Below are 15,786 nucleotides of genomic sequence, written 5' to 3'. Positions count from 1 at the left end.
CCGGAAGGCACTGGAGTGCTATCGGACGGGTGTCTAGGGCAGAGCCAGGAGGGTGAGCCTCTTCTCTCCCCGCCTGCCCTTGCTCGCTTCCCCCTCCATGCCAGGTGCTGTGGGAGCAGCTGGGCCTGGCCGGGGTCAACGGGTAAAGCTGTCCGCATGGTGTCCGGAGCACCGTTTGTTTGCTTCCTGGATTGGCTGGACGGGCTCCCGTGTTCTTCACCAATGGCAGCATTATCAGCAAGAAGGCAAAGGCAGGAGCACATCGAGGGTGGGAGCCAGGGCTGTGGGGTCAGGAGTCCCGCTCCTTGCCGCAGGAAACCTGGCTCAGCCGCCTCCAGCACACTTTGGCTTTGTGCAGCGTAAAAGGCAGAGCGACGTTTCCACTGCAGGCTGTTTCCCGCCAGGGCAAGTGGGACAGGGCGAGCGCTGACATCGGCAGGCATGGTGTGCATTTAGGGGGTGCGCAGCGCCGAGGGGCATCATCTGGCATAGGCAGGCCCGGAGACCACTGTGCTAGATGACTGGCTGGTTGCTGGCGGCAGGTGTCACAGCCTCTCTGAGCACCCGCTAAGTGGAGGGCAGAACGTTGTTGGGAGGAATCCAGGCATAAAGCAACATAAACAGCGCAGAGAATGGGACCAGTGCACCCGAGAGGTCATCATTATCATCAGCAACTGGATGGGACATTCTGAAGAGCTCCCAACCAATACAGATGGTCACTCCAGAGGCTGACATTTAAAAGGAAGGGGCCTGGCTGGGCGCAGTGGCTCACGCCTGTAATCACAACACTTTGGGAGGCTGAGGCGGGCGGATCGACTGGGGTCAGGAGTTCGAAACCAGCCTGGCCAACATGGTGAAACCGCATCTCTGCTGAAAATACAAAAAATTAGCCAGGCATGGTGGCGGGCACCTGTAATCCCAGCTACTCGGGAGGCTGAGGTAGGAGGATCACTTGAACCCAGGAAGTAGAGGTTGCAGTGAGCCGAGATTGTGCCATTGCACTCCAGCCTGGGCGACGAGCGAAACTTTGTCTCAAAATAAATAAATAAATAAAAGTAAGGGGCGCAGGGAGGGGGCCCCAGCTCGTGCCCCTTCTGTGTGGGCTGCACGTGGTGACTTCCTTCCAGAGAGCACAGCGTGGGAGGTAGGCAAGGCGTCTCCACAGTGGAGAGCCCGACTCACTGTCTCAGCCCAGAGGTCAAGGCTGGCACCATCACCGAGAGGTCACACGGGCAGATGTGACAGGAGGGCGCTTCACCACTGGGCTCTTCCTCCCAGACCCATAACCCTTGTCTTAGTATTAGAAAAACACCGGCAGACCGGGTGCAGTGGCTCACACCTGTAATCGCAGCACTTTGGGAGGCCGAGGTGGGAAGATTGTTCAAGACCAGTCTGGGCAACATAGTGAGACCCCATCTCTACAAAAAAAAAAATTTTTTTTTTAATTAGCCAGGCGTGATGGCACATGCCTGTGGTCGTAGCTACTCTGGAGGCTGAGGTGGGAGAATCACTTGAGCCCAGGAGGTCAAGGCCACAGTGAGCTGTGATCACACCACTGCACTCCAGCCTTGGCGACAAAGCAAGACACTGTCTCAAAAAAAAAAAAAAAAAAAAAGAAAGAAAAGAAACACCAGGCAAATCCCAACAGGGGGACACTCTACAGAAAAACCGACCAGCCCTCCTCAAAACTTCCCAAGTCATCAAAACCAAGGAAAGTGGGCTGGGCGCGGTGGCTCACTCCTTAATCCCCAGCACTTTGGGAGGCTGAGGCGGGCAGATCACAAGGTCAGGAGTTTGAGACCAGCCTAGCCAACATGGTGAAATCCCATCTCTAAAAATACAAAAATTAGCCGGGCAAGGTGGCAGGCGCCTGTAGTCCCAGCTACTCGGGAAGCTGAGGCAGGAGAATTGCTTGAACCCAGGAGGCGGGGGTTGCAATGAGCTGAGATCACACGCCACTGCATTCTGGCCTGGGTGACAGAATGAGACTTTGTCTCAAAATAAAAAAAAAACAAAAACCAAAAAACAACCAAGCAAAGTCTGAGAAACTGTCACAGCCTAGAGGAACCTGAAGACAGCTGATCCCTAAATGTCACGTGGGATCCTGGGTGGGGTCCTGGGAGAGAAAGAAGACATTGGAGGGAAACTGAGGAAATATGAATAAAGTATGGGCTTTAGATAATAATAATGTAGCAGCATTGATTCATTGATCATCATAAACGCATGTACTGATGCAAGATGTCACCAAAGGGAAAACTGGGCTGGGGGGGTGGGGGGTGGTGGTATCTTTGTAACAATTGCATGAATGAAAAATGTGCTAGAGTTAAGGTTGTCATGGGAGTGGGCAGTGATCTCGCACAGGCCTCCAGTTTGACCTGCAGGAGTCTGAAGGCTTCACCTGTGCCTCACCCTGGAATCTCGTCCTGGCCCCCAGGTCCCCACTCTGTCCACTTTGGGGTCAGTGGATGGAGCTGTTGCCCCTGTTGTTTGGTGCTGCTGATCACAGAGAGCCCCAGGATGCCAGCACCTTGTGGAGTGGCCCCTTATCCCAAGGACAGGCACGTGGGCCCGCTCCCCACCTCGCCCCCTCCCCCCTCCATGACTGCAGCTGGACTGCCGACAGTGGAGCTGGGGCTGTGAGGCGCGAGGGTCCTGCTGACGGCTCAGCCCTTCTGCCACCCCAGACATGGTTCTCACCTGGCCTCCTTGGCAGATGGTGCCTTGGGTTTGCTGCCCACAACCCAGCGTGGCTCATGGCTGTCCTGCAGCCATAGTGTTGGCCAGACTTCTGGCCATAGCCAGGGAGATGCATTGCTGCCTGTCCGGGCATCTGATGTCCCCTCTCTCCTCTCGCAGAGAGTCCATGGCCTGTGATGGGGAGGAAGTTCTGGAGGACAGGATGAGGCCACTGTTTAAGGCAGGGAGACCCTGCCTGCTCTGAGCTCCACATGGACAGACGAGCGTGGGCATGGCCTCTCAGGCCCTTCCTGACCCTGTGTTGCCGTGGTCCAGCCTCAGCCCTCAAAGCGAGGTGGCTTACAGACAGAGCTTCCCTACAGACCAGGCCAGAAAGGCCGGAGGGGCTTCCTCCTGAGGGTGGCGGGGACAGAGGAGATGTGGCCTCCCTCCAGAGCCTGCCCTGGCGGGGGTGGGCGGGGAGAGGTTCCCCAGCAACAAGCCCCCTTATATAATCCAGCTCACATCGCGTGGCGTGACTCCAGGTGCCTGTGGGAGGCAGCGCGGGGGTGAGCACCGGGGCGCAAGTGAGTCTCAGAGTTTCGCTCCATGCTCCTCCCCCCTTGCTATATGTCAGCGTCATCCGGAGCCTGCCAGCCCGGTCACCCACTTGCTTATTAGAATACATTAGCTGACAATGTGGATTTAAATAACTCGGGCAGGTGACAGCCTGAAGCGCACCCAGCGTAGCTGGGCTCTCCTGCACTGGCCCAGGTGAGGCTGGGGTCTGGGGCCAGAGGAAGGACATGTGGCGCCGGGATGAACTGGCCGAGCTGGCTGCTTCAGCCACACGTCTGGAGCTGGGCAGGGTGGAGGGGGAGGACGGACACGGGCGCCCACGACGCAGCACCACCCCGGGCAGGAGTGGGAGCCCACCCCAGTCCCAGGCCCACTCGCCATCTTCTGAACCCAGCATGGGGTGGGAGTGGCCAGTGACTGGGTGAGCAGGAAGACGGACCTGTGTGAGGACACTGAGCACTGGCCCCTCCTGGTGCTGGGGGCCGTCCTCGGCTCAACCTCCCTGAGCAAAGACGAAGAAAGACGAACTTTGCTTCACGCTCAGTATAATTAGTCTTCATTTACCGCCTGAAACGTTGTCTTTGTTTTCTTATCACTCTGCCTCTTAAATGACTTAAACTGCCTTGAAAGTGATGTGAAAGGTATTTCTGGATGGGAGCGGAGGGAATCTGTTCTTCAGAATCTGAAATTGGAGGACAGCTGGAAAACAAGACCTCAGTGTGTTCCCGCAGGTCCCTGCAGACAGGAGACAGGAGAGCTGTACCTGCGGGTGCCGCTTCACATGCCGTCAGGGAGGGCCCAGACGTCTCCATGCTGCTGGGCGCCGCGCAGATGGCTTCCCTGCCCGGGGCTGGCTGCTTCTAATTTCAGCTGCTGGAGGCTCCGCGCTCTCACTCTCGCTCGCGCTCTCTCTCTCTCTTTTATTCCATGTTTATTTAAAGCCAGATTTTGAAATGTTGTCTTCAGCCCTAAAATCTCACTTTATCTTCTTGCAGCAGATCCTATAAAACCCCACTTAGGTGCCTAGAGGGTGGGGGACTTTGAGGACAGAGTTTCCCCGGCCCGCTGCCTGACACTGTGTCTGTAAACATTCCGATGACTGGTCAGTGTTTTCCCACTGGAGCAGCCCAGTGTCACGTCCACCCAGACGGAATACAGACGAGCCGGTGGATGTCGTGAGTCCCGATAAACGAGAGAGCATGGCCTCCCCAGTGACATGCAGGAAGCACGCCTGCCCCGGTGCTCGGAGTTGAACTTAGGCAGGGGAGTCTGAGGCTGCCCTGCCGTCTCCTGTCTGGGGTCGTGATGCAGTGGGGCCTCTCATGAGTGGTCCAGACGTGTCCCCCCGGAGGTAGAACAGGGACAGCCTCAGGTGCCCTGGCGCCTCCCCTTTTCTGACTCTTCCTGGTACTCTGCTTCCTTCTCCTAACCTGAGAGCCACATGCTATTTCTTATCCATCTAGAAACCAACGACATCTGGAAGGGGTCTTCCACCTTAGACCCTAATAGGGGAAGTGCAACGCAGCTTTCTGGCCGCGCTGACCCAACAGGGCTGCTCCGATGGAGAAGCATGGCCACTCGCACAGATGTTCATTTGCACAGCATCAGACCACACAGCAGTTGGGGCCCTTTGTCCCACTGGCCATGGGAGCCCACAGTCAGCCCGTGTGCGTGGTAGGTGCTCCAGAAATATGAGGTCCCTTTCTCTTTGATGAGACGTAACTACGCTCATGTCTGTCTATGGCTCGCCTCAGAATGTGCTAGAAGAGCTTTGATGAAAAGGGGATGTCTTGATGAACTGGACAGGGTGAAGGCAAAACTGGCCGAGGGGCCAGGCTGGATGTGTAGAGGGGTGGACACCTGCAGGAATGGAGTTTACCTAAATAGGTGCTCCGGGAGCCAGTAGTGCTAAGGAAGGAAGGCTCTCCCTGGCTTATCGCGCGCAGAGCCGCAGTGCCCCAGCCCAGCCATGGAGCCACACGGCTGCCTCTGGCTAGGGGCTAGGAGGCGGGCAGGTTGGGACTCAGCCGGGGGCATTTGCCCTAGGGCTGGCTGGAGATGGCGGCCCTGGCCAAGCCAGTCTCCAGCCGACTTAACACCAGAGCTACCGGGGCCCAGACAAGGGGTGGCTGTGTTTCTAGTGAGAGCCAAGCAGTTTTCCAAAGAGCGCCGCAAGCTACTGCCAGGGCCTTTATGTTCTAAAGATGTGCTGAGCGTGTCTCAGTGGCTTCGCCGACATACTTGGCCAGAAAGTAACATGATTTCGAGAAAGAATGATTTGAGTGTTAAGCTCGAGAATATCATTTCCCCCAGCAAGTTCTTTTTCTTCTCACAAAGTTGGAAGACGCAGAAATCTTTGTAGAGGTTCATGGAAAACTTTAGCTGTTTCCTAGCTGCCCAGATGAAAAGAATATTCCATCCACTGGGGGAAAACAATTACTCTAAACAGATTCGGGTGGCATTTTACCCCCAGTCCAACTGGCTCCACGTGACCTTTGCCGGCATGGTTCCAATGCCCAGAGACGAGGCTGGTGTGAAGAGCTGGCTGCTGATCCCTGGAATCTGCTGCTAATTCTCACCCAGATTTTGAGATTTTCTCTGCGGCTGCAGGAGCCAACAGAGTCCTTTGTGCAGCCTCAGGACTCGGCTTTCAGAGGCCCTGGAGCCAGTGGTGTTGGATTCAGCCGTAATTCTTCATTCTTTGGCTCAAGGGAAAACCTTGATTCTGCACAGGATTGCAAAAGCCGAGGCACTCCAGCTAGGACACGGCGTCATTGGAGTGTCCCGGTACGTTCCAAGGAAAGTTGAGTTGGTGATTTCCAAGTGGTTTTGGGCAGGGCAGGGTCTCCGAAAGGCTGGAGGTGCTGGAGGAGAGGCTGGGTTAGCTTGGCTGGAAGGGGCCCTGCCCTTGTTGCGTCAAGCCTGGGAGACTGGACTTGGGACTCAGAGGCATTTGGAGTTTTTTTGTTGTGTTTTTTGTTTTGTTTTGTTTTGTTTTGAGACGGGGTCTTGCTCTGTCGCCCAGGCTGGAGTGCAGTGGCACGATCTCGGCTCACTGCAAACTCCGTCTCCCAGGTTCAAGCGATTCTCCTGCCTCAGCCTCCTGAGTAGCTGGGACTACAGGCGCCCGCCACCACGCCTAATTTTTTTGTATTTTTAGTAGAGACGGGGTTTCACCATGTTAGCCAGGATGGTCTTGATCTCCTGACCTCGTGATCTGCCCACCTCAGCCTCCCAAAGCGCTGGGATTACAGGCGTGAGCCACCGTGCTCGGCCAGAGTTGTTTGTTTTGAGACAGGCTCTCTCTCTGTCGCTCAGGCTACAGGGCAGTGGTGAGATCTTGGATCACTGTAGCCTTGAACTCTTGGGTTCAAGGGATCTTCCCACCCCAGCCTCCTGAGTAGTTGGGACTACAGATGCATGCCACCATGCCTGGCTAGTTTTTGTGTTTTTGTAGAGATGGGGTCTCACTATGTTGCCCAGGCTGGTCTCAAACTCCTGGACTTAAGTGATCTGCCTGCCTTGGCCTCCCGTCGTGCTGGGATTACAGGCATGAGCCACTGTGTTGGCTGCATTTGGGTTTTATATATTTTTATTTATTTATTCATTTTGAGACAGAGTCTTGCTCTGTCGCCCAGGCTGGAATGCAGTGGCACGATCTTGGCTCACTGCAACCTTTGCCTCCCAGGTTCAAGCGATTCCCCTGCCTCGGCCTCCCAAATAGCTGGGATTACAGGCGCCTGCCACCACACACTTCTAATTTTTGTATTTTTAGTAGAGGCGGCGTTTCACCATGTTGGCCAGGCTGGTCTTGAACTCCTGACCCCAGGCAATCTGCCCACCTCGGTCTCCCAAAGTGCTGGGATTACAGGCGTGAGCCACCACACCCAGCCGCATTTGGATTTTATAATAAGCTTTGCTCTGCAGGAGAAGTGGTCCCTGGCATCCCAGCCCCCTCGCCTGACGAGGTTGGAGGGCTCCTTGGGCCCCCACCACTCTGCTCCAGCCAGGGCGGGTGCAGGGCTGGGAGGGTGAGCCACGAACTTGACATCGGTGACCTTCACTGCCACCTGGTGGACAGCCTGGGAGTGGTAGCCGGTGGGCTGGGCAGCGGAAGGGGTGCAGTGTCCCGGACGAAGGTGGCTGAGCATCGTGGAGACCAGCATAGAGAGGCCACAGCGAGTGGGGTGTGACATCAGGGACAAGGGAGAGGTCACAGACTTGGACAGTGGCCGTCCTGTGCTGGCCCCTGCATCTGGGTGGTTGGCAGGTGGAGCACCAAGATACAGGGTTGATAGGACTAGGCTGGAATCCTGGACTCGCTCTGATCCCGGCAAAGTCATAGAAGCTTCTCCTGTCCTGTCGCTGCTCTTTGGAAGGGAGAAATGACACCCTCCTCCTGGACTGGCGCGGGGAAGAGAAGCTCCTGCGTGTGAAACAGCTCCACCACCAAGCGCCTGCAGACGAGCGGTGTGCTCCGCCTGGAACCTGCCGAGGGAACGTGTGGGGAAGGTGTGGCCGCCCTGGGAGGCTCAGCTCTGCAGGAAATTCACTCCTTATGATGTGCATTTCAAACAGCTTTATGACATCTTTTTCTTAAATTGAGGTAAAATTCACATAACATAAAATTACCCATTTTAAAGTGTTCTGTTCAGTCCGATGTGGTGGCATTCAGCACATTCATGATGCACAGTGGCAACTCCACCTTGTTCCAAAACATTTTTTGAGATGGAGTCTGGCTCTGTCGCCCAGGCTGGAGTGCAGTGGCGCGATCTCGGCTACCTGCAACCTCCACCTCCTGGGTTCAAGCGATTCTCCTGCCTCAGCCTCCCGAGTAGCTGGGATTACAGGTGCCCGCCGTCACGCCCGCTAATCTTTGTATTTTTAGCAGAGACAGGGTTTTGCCACGTTAGCCAGGCTGGTCTTGAACTCCTGACCTCAGGTGATCCACCCGCCTCAGCTTCCCAAAGTTCTGGGATTACAGATGTGAGCCACCGTGCCCGGCCCCCAAAACATTTTCATCACCCCAAAAGGAAACCCCAGCCACTGGCAATCACTGGCTCTTCCCTGGCCCTGGTGGCCCCTCCCCCACCCGGGAGGCCCCTCCCCCGCCCAGGTGGCCCCTCCCCCGCCCTGGTGGCCCCTCCCCCGCCCTGGAGGCCCCTCCCCTGCATCTGTCCTTGGGCACTGGCCCGTTGGACATTTCGTGGGACTGGAACCACACAGTATGTGGCTTCTTCCACTGAGCATGATGTCCTTGGGTTCATCCACGCTGCGGCCTGTGTCAGAACTTCCCGCCTGTTGATGGCTGGATGGCTCTCCATCGGAGGGATGTCTGACATTTGGTTTCTCAGTTTGGCAGTGGATGGATACTTGGGTCTGTACCTAGGAGTGGAGTTGCTGGTTCTTATGGAAATTCCATGTTTAGCTTTTTGGGGAACTGCCAAACTGGTTTCCACAGCGGCTGCAGCATTTTACCTCCCTGCCAGCCAGGCGTGAGGGTACAGTTCCTCACAGCCTCACCACGCTGGTTTTCTGTTTTTTGTTTTTGTTTTTTTAATTCTAGCCATCCTGAAGGTGTGAAGCAGATCTCCTGGTGGTTTTGTTTGTTTGTTTTTGAGACAGAGTCTTGCTCTGTCACCCAGGCTGGAGTGCAGTGCCGTGATCTTGGCTCACTGCAACCTCTGCCTCCTGGGTTCAAGCGATTCTCATGCCTCAGCCTCCAGAGTAGCTGGGATTATAGGCGCCCACCACCATGCCTGGCTAATTTTTGTATTTTTAGTAGAGACGGAGTTTCACCATGTTGGCTAGGCTGGTCTTGAACTCCTGACCTCAGGTGATCCACCCACCTCGGCCTCCCAAAGTGCTGGGATTACAGGCGTGAGCCACTGCGCCCGGCCTCCTGGTGGTTTTGATTTGCGACTTGCATTTCCTGGTGGCGATGGTGTTGAGCGTCTTCCGTGTGCCGCCTTTTTCCAAGGGGCTGGAATTCTCCCTGGAATGTCAGTTCCCCCATTCAGTTTCCATCAGGGAAGTGAGCCTGGAGGACGCCGTGGAGTCCACACCCTACACCTGCCTTCCCCTTGCAGGTTTTTGGCCCAAATCTCAGCTCCTTCAGCTACGTGGGGCCTCCTGGACCCAACTCAGGGGCACCTTTTGGCCCAAGGGGAGTTTCAGAAGCAGCAAGGACAGACACATGTGGGGGGCATCTGCAGGTGGTAGGGGGTGTGAAAGGAGGTCCCCGAGCTGCCAGGCACCCAGGCTGTGTCTGTAGGGAGGCCCCACAGTCCCTGCACCCCCTCGACTGCCCGGTGCTCTCCGTGGAGAAACACGACAGACGCGGTTGGACACAGCATGGTGGATGGACGTCCCCACCTGCTCCCTGCAGATGCTTTGGGTGGAAGCCCAGACTGTCTGTGGCTGCCAAGCAGACCATGCTGAGGGGTGGTGGCCAGGAGCCAGGTAGCCGGCCCACTCCTGCCCCAGTGACACCCCACAGGTCACAGGACAAATGCCAGGGGCCTCATGGTGTGGAAAGGGACACAGAGGCCCAGAGCACTGAGGGGCTTTCCCAAGGCCACGCGGCTGGGCACGGGGAAGCTGGGCCCTCCCGGCGCCTCCAAGGTTTCTTCCCGGCCGGAGGCAGCTTCACCCACCAGGCCTGGCAGTCGAGAGTCTGAGACTTCAGTAGTAATGGGGTTTCTTGGCAGGAAACTGGGAGATGAGTAGGTTTCTGGAAAGGCTGGAGAGAACCTGAGAGCTGAAGGGAAACACCGGAGCCAGCCTGGCCCAAGGACCAGCCCTTAGTCCAACCGCGGGCCCTGTGCTGGCTGGGGTGCAGCTGGCTCTGCCCCTGGGTGTGGCTGCTGTCACTGCCTCCCCGCCCCCCAAATGCAGCTCTCAATGCTGCCGGCTGCTCCCAACGTGAGGCCCAGCTCCAGCTGTGGAGCAAAGGTGCACCTCCAGGAGCATCTCCACCAAACCTCAACGAAGACCACCCCCACCAGCAGGGGCGAGCTGGAACCCCCTGAGCTGTCCTCCTGGGGCCTCCCTCGGCCCCTTTAACCAAACACTGGGGAGCCCGGGCTATCCTGTCCATGATCGCACTGCGGAGGGGCGCCTGAGTGTCCGTGAGCACCCACTGCTTTCAGGTGATGTCTTTAAGCTTTGGAACTCCTAGACGAGCTTGCCCCTCTCAGTAAGCCCCAGGCCTCCTAAGGCCATTTCTCAACAGGAGCCGTGGGCCCTGGCACAGGTAGGGTGGAGCTTGACACTCTCCCCTGTAGACTCAGATGGCTCTCATATGCGTATTTCTCTCTCTCTCTTTTTTTTTTTTTTGGAGACAGGGTCTTGCTTGTTCTGTCACCCAAGCGTGATCTGGTCTCACTGCAGCCTCAACCTCCAGGGCTCAAGCAATCCTCTCGCCTAAGCCTTCTGAGTAGCTGAGACTACAGGCGTGCATCACCATGCCCAACTAATTTTTTAAAAGTTTTTTTTTAGAGATAGTGTCCTGCTATGTTGCCCAGACTTGTCTTGAATTCCTGGGCTCAAGCGATGCTTCTGCCTCGACCTCCCAAAGTGCTGGGATTTCAGGCATGAGCCACTGTGCTCAGCCGCTAATGTGTATTGCCCAGACCTCTTCGCTAACCTCCAGATCTGTGGCTCTAACCGCCTACCTGACAGTCCCCAGGCAGACCCCCTGCCAGGTCGCAGCCTCGGGCCATGGTCCCTCCGTATCCCCACGCATACAGCTGGGAACCCTGGTGTCACCCTTTCTGTTTTCTCTTCCTTCACTCTCCTCCCCCGACAGGCCCCCAGCCTAGCCCCCACGTCTTGTCAACTTTGAGCCCTGAATCTGTCTACCCACCTCTGGGCCCCGGACCCCTCCACCCCGGACCTGGGAAGGGGCCCCTTACCTGATCCCCAGAAGCCCTTGGCCTGTCCAAACCTGTCTCCATACTCAGCGAGGTTTTCCAAGTACAGACTGACTGAGGGCCCCTGCGGCAGCCCTGTGCTGACATCCATTGCCCCAAGGACAAAGACCTGGGTCCTCAGTCCCTCCACGGCAGCCTGCACCCAAGTGCCCTCGCTGAGCTCCAGCCACCGGCTCTGCTGGGCAGAAGTGACCATGTGATACGGAGCTCCTGCCTCCCCGGAGCCGGATGAGAATCTAAGATCCCCCCTTCTCCAGGGCTGTGCAAGAGACTGAACACCTGTGTGGACCTGTCTGCCCTTCGCCCCCACACACTAGCTGACAGTAAGCCCCCCAGGCAGGCACACAGGAGAAGGATAAGAAAGGAGACCCCCGTGACCTGCTCAGAACAGGCTCAGCTCCAGGGGGCCTCTGCCCCCACCTCCCCACGCTCTGTGGTTCTCTCTCCATGAGGTCCAGGGCCTCCCAAGACCTTCAGGTATTAAACAGCCTTCGGTCACTTTGGTCACGACAGCAGCTTCATTTACTGGGTGATTCTGAGTGTGATAATTGGAACTCGGCCTGACTCACCCAGGATTAAACCTCTCCTGGCTGCTTTGTGCTCAGACCTGCCATGGCAGGAAAATTTGGGGTTTGCAGAGATTCTTAAATGTTTTGTGTTATAAGCCGGGCACGGTGGCTCACGCCTGTAATCCCAGCACTTTGGGAGGCTGAGGCGGGCATATCACCTGAGGGCGGGGGTTCGAGACCAGCCTGACCAACATGGAGAAACCCCATCTCTACTAAAAATACAAAATTAGCCAGGCATGGTGGCACATGCCTGTAATCCCAGCTACTAGGGAGGCTGAGGCAGGAGAATCGCTTGAACCTGGGAGGCGGAGGTTGCGGTGAGCCAAGATTGTGCCATTACACTCCAGCCTGGGCAACAAGAGTGAAACTCTGTCTCAAAAAAAAAAAAAAAAAGTTTTGTGTTATATAGATTCCAGTTCTCAGTTGAAAAATCTCCATCTTTTAATCTACTTTCTCCCTTGTTTCCTCCATCTAAACAAAAACACAGAGAGTTCAAACTCTAAACAAAAACACGGAGAGTTCAAACTCTAAACAAAAACTCTAAACAAAAACTGACAAGAGAGTTCAGGGGTTCTCTGCTGCGACATCCGCTCCCTGGCTTCATGTGCATCCGTTTCCACGGGCTATTTTTCCTCTTGATTTTCGGCCCTGTGGTCTCTGAATGCTGGATGTCATGTGCTGAAGCCTGGAGGCTCCAGATCCGGGGTCAGCAAACTGCAGCGGGGGGCGGCCGCCTGCTTTTGTGAACGCAGCTTATTGAAACACGCCCATGCGCATTTGTTCACAGATGTTCCATGGCTGCGTGTGCCCTACAGCAGCACAGTTCAGTAGGCAGAGGCCACTTCTACTACTTGGCTAAGGAAAAGATGGGCAGAGCCTGCTCTGGATGACGCTGTGTTCCAGCCGGCGGAGAGGGTCCCCCATTTCCTCGGTAAGGAGGGTGACCTCCTCGCTCCAATCAGGGACTGAGCTGAGCTGAGGACGAGCTGCCCTTTGGGTGAGCCTATCTCTGGGTTGCTTGTTTCTAGGAACTAATCCTCCAGGAAATTAACAGAGAGTTTGCTGTGGACAACTGGAGCCCTCCCCTTCCTCAGCCCTGAGCTAGGTAAACAAGTCTGCTCTGCCTTCCGGAAGTTTCAAATTAGCTCTGCAACCAGCATCTTCACGCAGCTTCTAGTCCTGCCACAGTCTTGAAGAAGAGATCAGCTTTCAAGTCTTCATTCTTGTCAAGATTAGCTGCCCCTCGAATCTCCTGTGTGTCATTAATCCCAGCACGAACAAGCACTCGGGAACTGCGGGCTGCAGATGGTGTGCTTATCCCGCGGAACCCTCCTCTTTTGAGGCTTAACCCCTTTAGTTTTTGTTGCTTCTGCAGCTTTTTGATGCCATTAAAGAGATGATTTTTATATTTTTGCCTGGCCTTTCTAGTTCTTAGTGGGAGCCTTGATCTGCTGCACTCCATTCTACTTGGAAGTAGAAGTCTGTTTCCCCATGTTTAAAATGTTAATTTCAGGCCACGCACGGTGGCTCATGCCTGTAATCCTAGCACTTTAGGAGGCCAAAGTGGGAGGGTCATTTGAGCCCAGGAGTTCCACATCAGCCTAGGAAACATAGGGAGACCTAATCTTAAAGGAAAAAAAAAAAAAAGGCACGCACTGAGCATAGTGGTGCATGCCTGTAGTCTCACTTACTCAGGAGGCCGGGGCAGGAGGATCACTTGAGCCCAGGAGTTTGAGGTTACCATGAGCTATGGTTGCATGACTGCACTCCGGCCTGGGCAACAGAGCAAGACCCTATCTCTAAAAAAATAAAAATAAAATAGGCTGGGTGCAGTGGCTCACATCCATAATCCTAGCACTTTGGCAGGCCAAGGCAGGAAGATTGCTTGAGCCCAGGAGTTCAAGACCAGCCTGGGAAGCACAGTGAGACCCTGTTTCTAAAAAAAGAAATTAGCTGGCCATGGTGGCACATACCTGTACTTAGGAGGCTGAGGCCAAAGGATCACGTGTACCCAGGAGTTTGAGGCTGCAGTGAGCTGTGATCGTGCCACTGCACTCAGCCTGGGCAACAGAGTAAGACTCTGTCTCTAAAAATATAAGTCAATAAAAATAAATAAAATGTTAATTTCAGTTTCCAATTGTTCATTGCTAGCAAATAGAAATACACATTTCATTTTGTACATTGACCTAGTATTCTTTGACGTTCTAATTTGTTCTAGTAGACTCCTTTGAGATTTTCTATGTAGACATGCTGTCCACAAATAGAGACAGTTGTGTATTTATTCCTTCCCAATATGTGTTCATTTTATTATTTTCTTGCTTATTATACTGACCGGGGCCTCCAATGTGATGCTGAATAGATGTGGTGACAGCAGACGCCCTTGCCTTGCTTCCTTCCTTATGGGGAAAGCATCCAATATTTTATCATTAAGTGTGATGTTATCTGTAGGGTTTTTGTGATGCCTTCTGAAAAGTTAAGGAAGTTGTTTTTTATTCATAGTTTGCTAAGAGTTTTTATCACAAATGGATGTTGAATTTTGTCAAATTCTTTTCCTGCATCTATTGAGATATCATGAGATTCTTTTTTTTTAGTCTGTTGATACAATGAATGATATTGATGTTTGAAGGTTGAACCAACCTTGCATTTCCAGGATAAATCTCATTTTGTCTGTCCCATAATAAACAGATTACTTCAGGATAAAGACTCATTTCTACATATTGCTGGATTATTTGCTAATAATGAGTTGAGGATTTTGCATCTATGTTCATAAGGGATACTGGTCTGTTTGCTTTTCTTGTAATGGCCTCATGTGGTTTTAGTGTCAAGGTAATGCTGAACTCATAAAAGGAACTGAAAAGTGTTCTCTTCTATTTTCTGTAAGAGTTTGTGTAGAATTGGTATTAAGTCTTCCTTAAATGTTTGGTAGCATTTAATAGACATATGACAATTTGGTTTACCTATTTATTCTTGAGTGAACTTTGGCAGTTTGAGTCTTTCGAGGAATTTTCCCATTAAATCTAAATTGTCAAATTTATAAGCATAAAACTGTTTGTAATATTTCCTTTTCTCTTTTTTGTTTTTTTTTTTTGAGATGGAGTCTCGCTCTGTCACCCGGGCTGGAGTACAATGGCGTGATCGTGGCTCACTGCAATCTCCGCCTCCCGTGTTCAAGTGATTCTTCTGCCTCAGCCTCCCAAGTAACTGGGATTACAGGTGCCCACCACCACGCTCAGCTATTTTTTTGTATTTTTAGAAGAGACGGCGTTTCACTTTTTTGGCCAGGCTGGTTCCAAACTCCTGACCTTGTGATCCACCCGCCTTGACCTCCCAAAGTGCTGGGATCACAGGCGTGAGCCACCGTGCCCAGCCGTAATATTTCCTTAATATCTTTTTCAAGCCTGTAGGGTCTGGGGTGGTGTTCCCACTTTCATTGTTAATGTTGTAATTTGTATCTTCTCTTTTTTTCCTGATCACCCTAGCTTGAAGCTTTTCAAATTTATTGATATTTTCAAATAACCAGTTTTTGCTTTCACTGATTTTTCTCTGATGTTCTGTTTTCATTTCTGCTGATGTCTACTCACTATTGTTTCTTTTCTCCTGCTTGCTTTGGATCTGCTCTTCTTTTTTGAATTAATTAAGGTGAAAGTTCAGCTAACTGATTTCAGACTTTTCTTCTACCTTAACATAAGCATTTAATATTCTAAGTTTTCCTCTAAACACTGTTTTAGCAAGAATCCATAAATATTAATATGTTTAGTTTTCATTTTCTTTCAGTTAGAAACAGTCTCTAAATTCCCTTGTGATTTTCTATTTAACTCACAGGTTAATTTAATATTTGTGGATTTTCCAGATAGCTCTTTGTTACTGGCTTTTGGATTGATATTATGGTCAGAGAACATGCTTTGCATGAGTTCAATTCCTTTAAATGAGTTAAGGTTTATTTCATGGCCCAGAACATGATATGTCTTGGTAAATGTCTAATATGCACTTGAATAGAATGTGTATTCTGCTGTTGCTGGATGGAATGT

This window comes from Pongo abelii, chromosome 19 (assembly GCF_028885655.2).
Source record: "Pongo abelii isolate AG06213 chromosome 19, NHGRI_mPonAbe1-v2.0_pri, whole genome shotgun sequence".
Taxonomy (NCBI): domain Eukaryota; kingdom Metazoa; phylum Chordata; class Mammalia; order Primates; family Hominidae; genus Pongo; species Pongo abelii.
Note: the sequence above shows the minus strand (reverse complement) of the source record.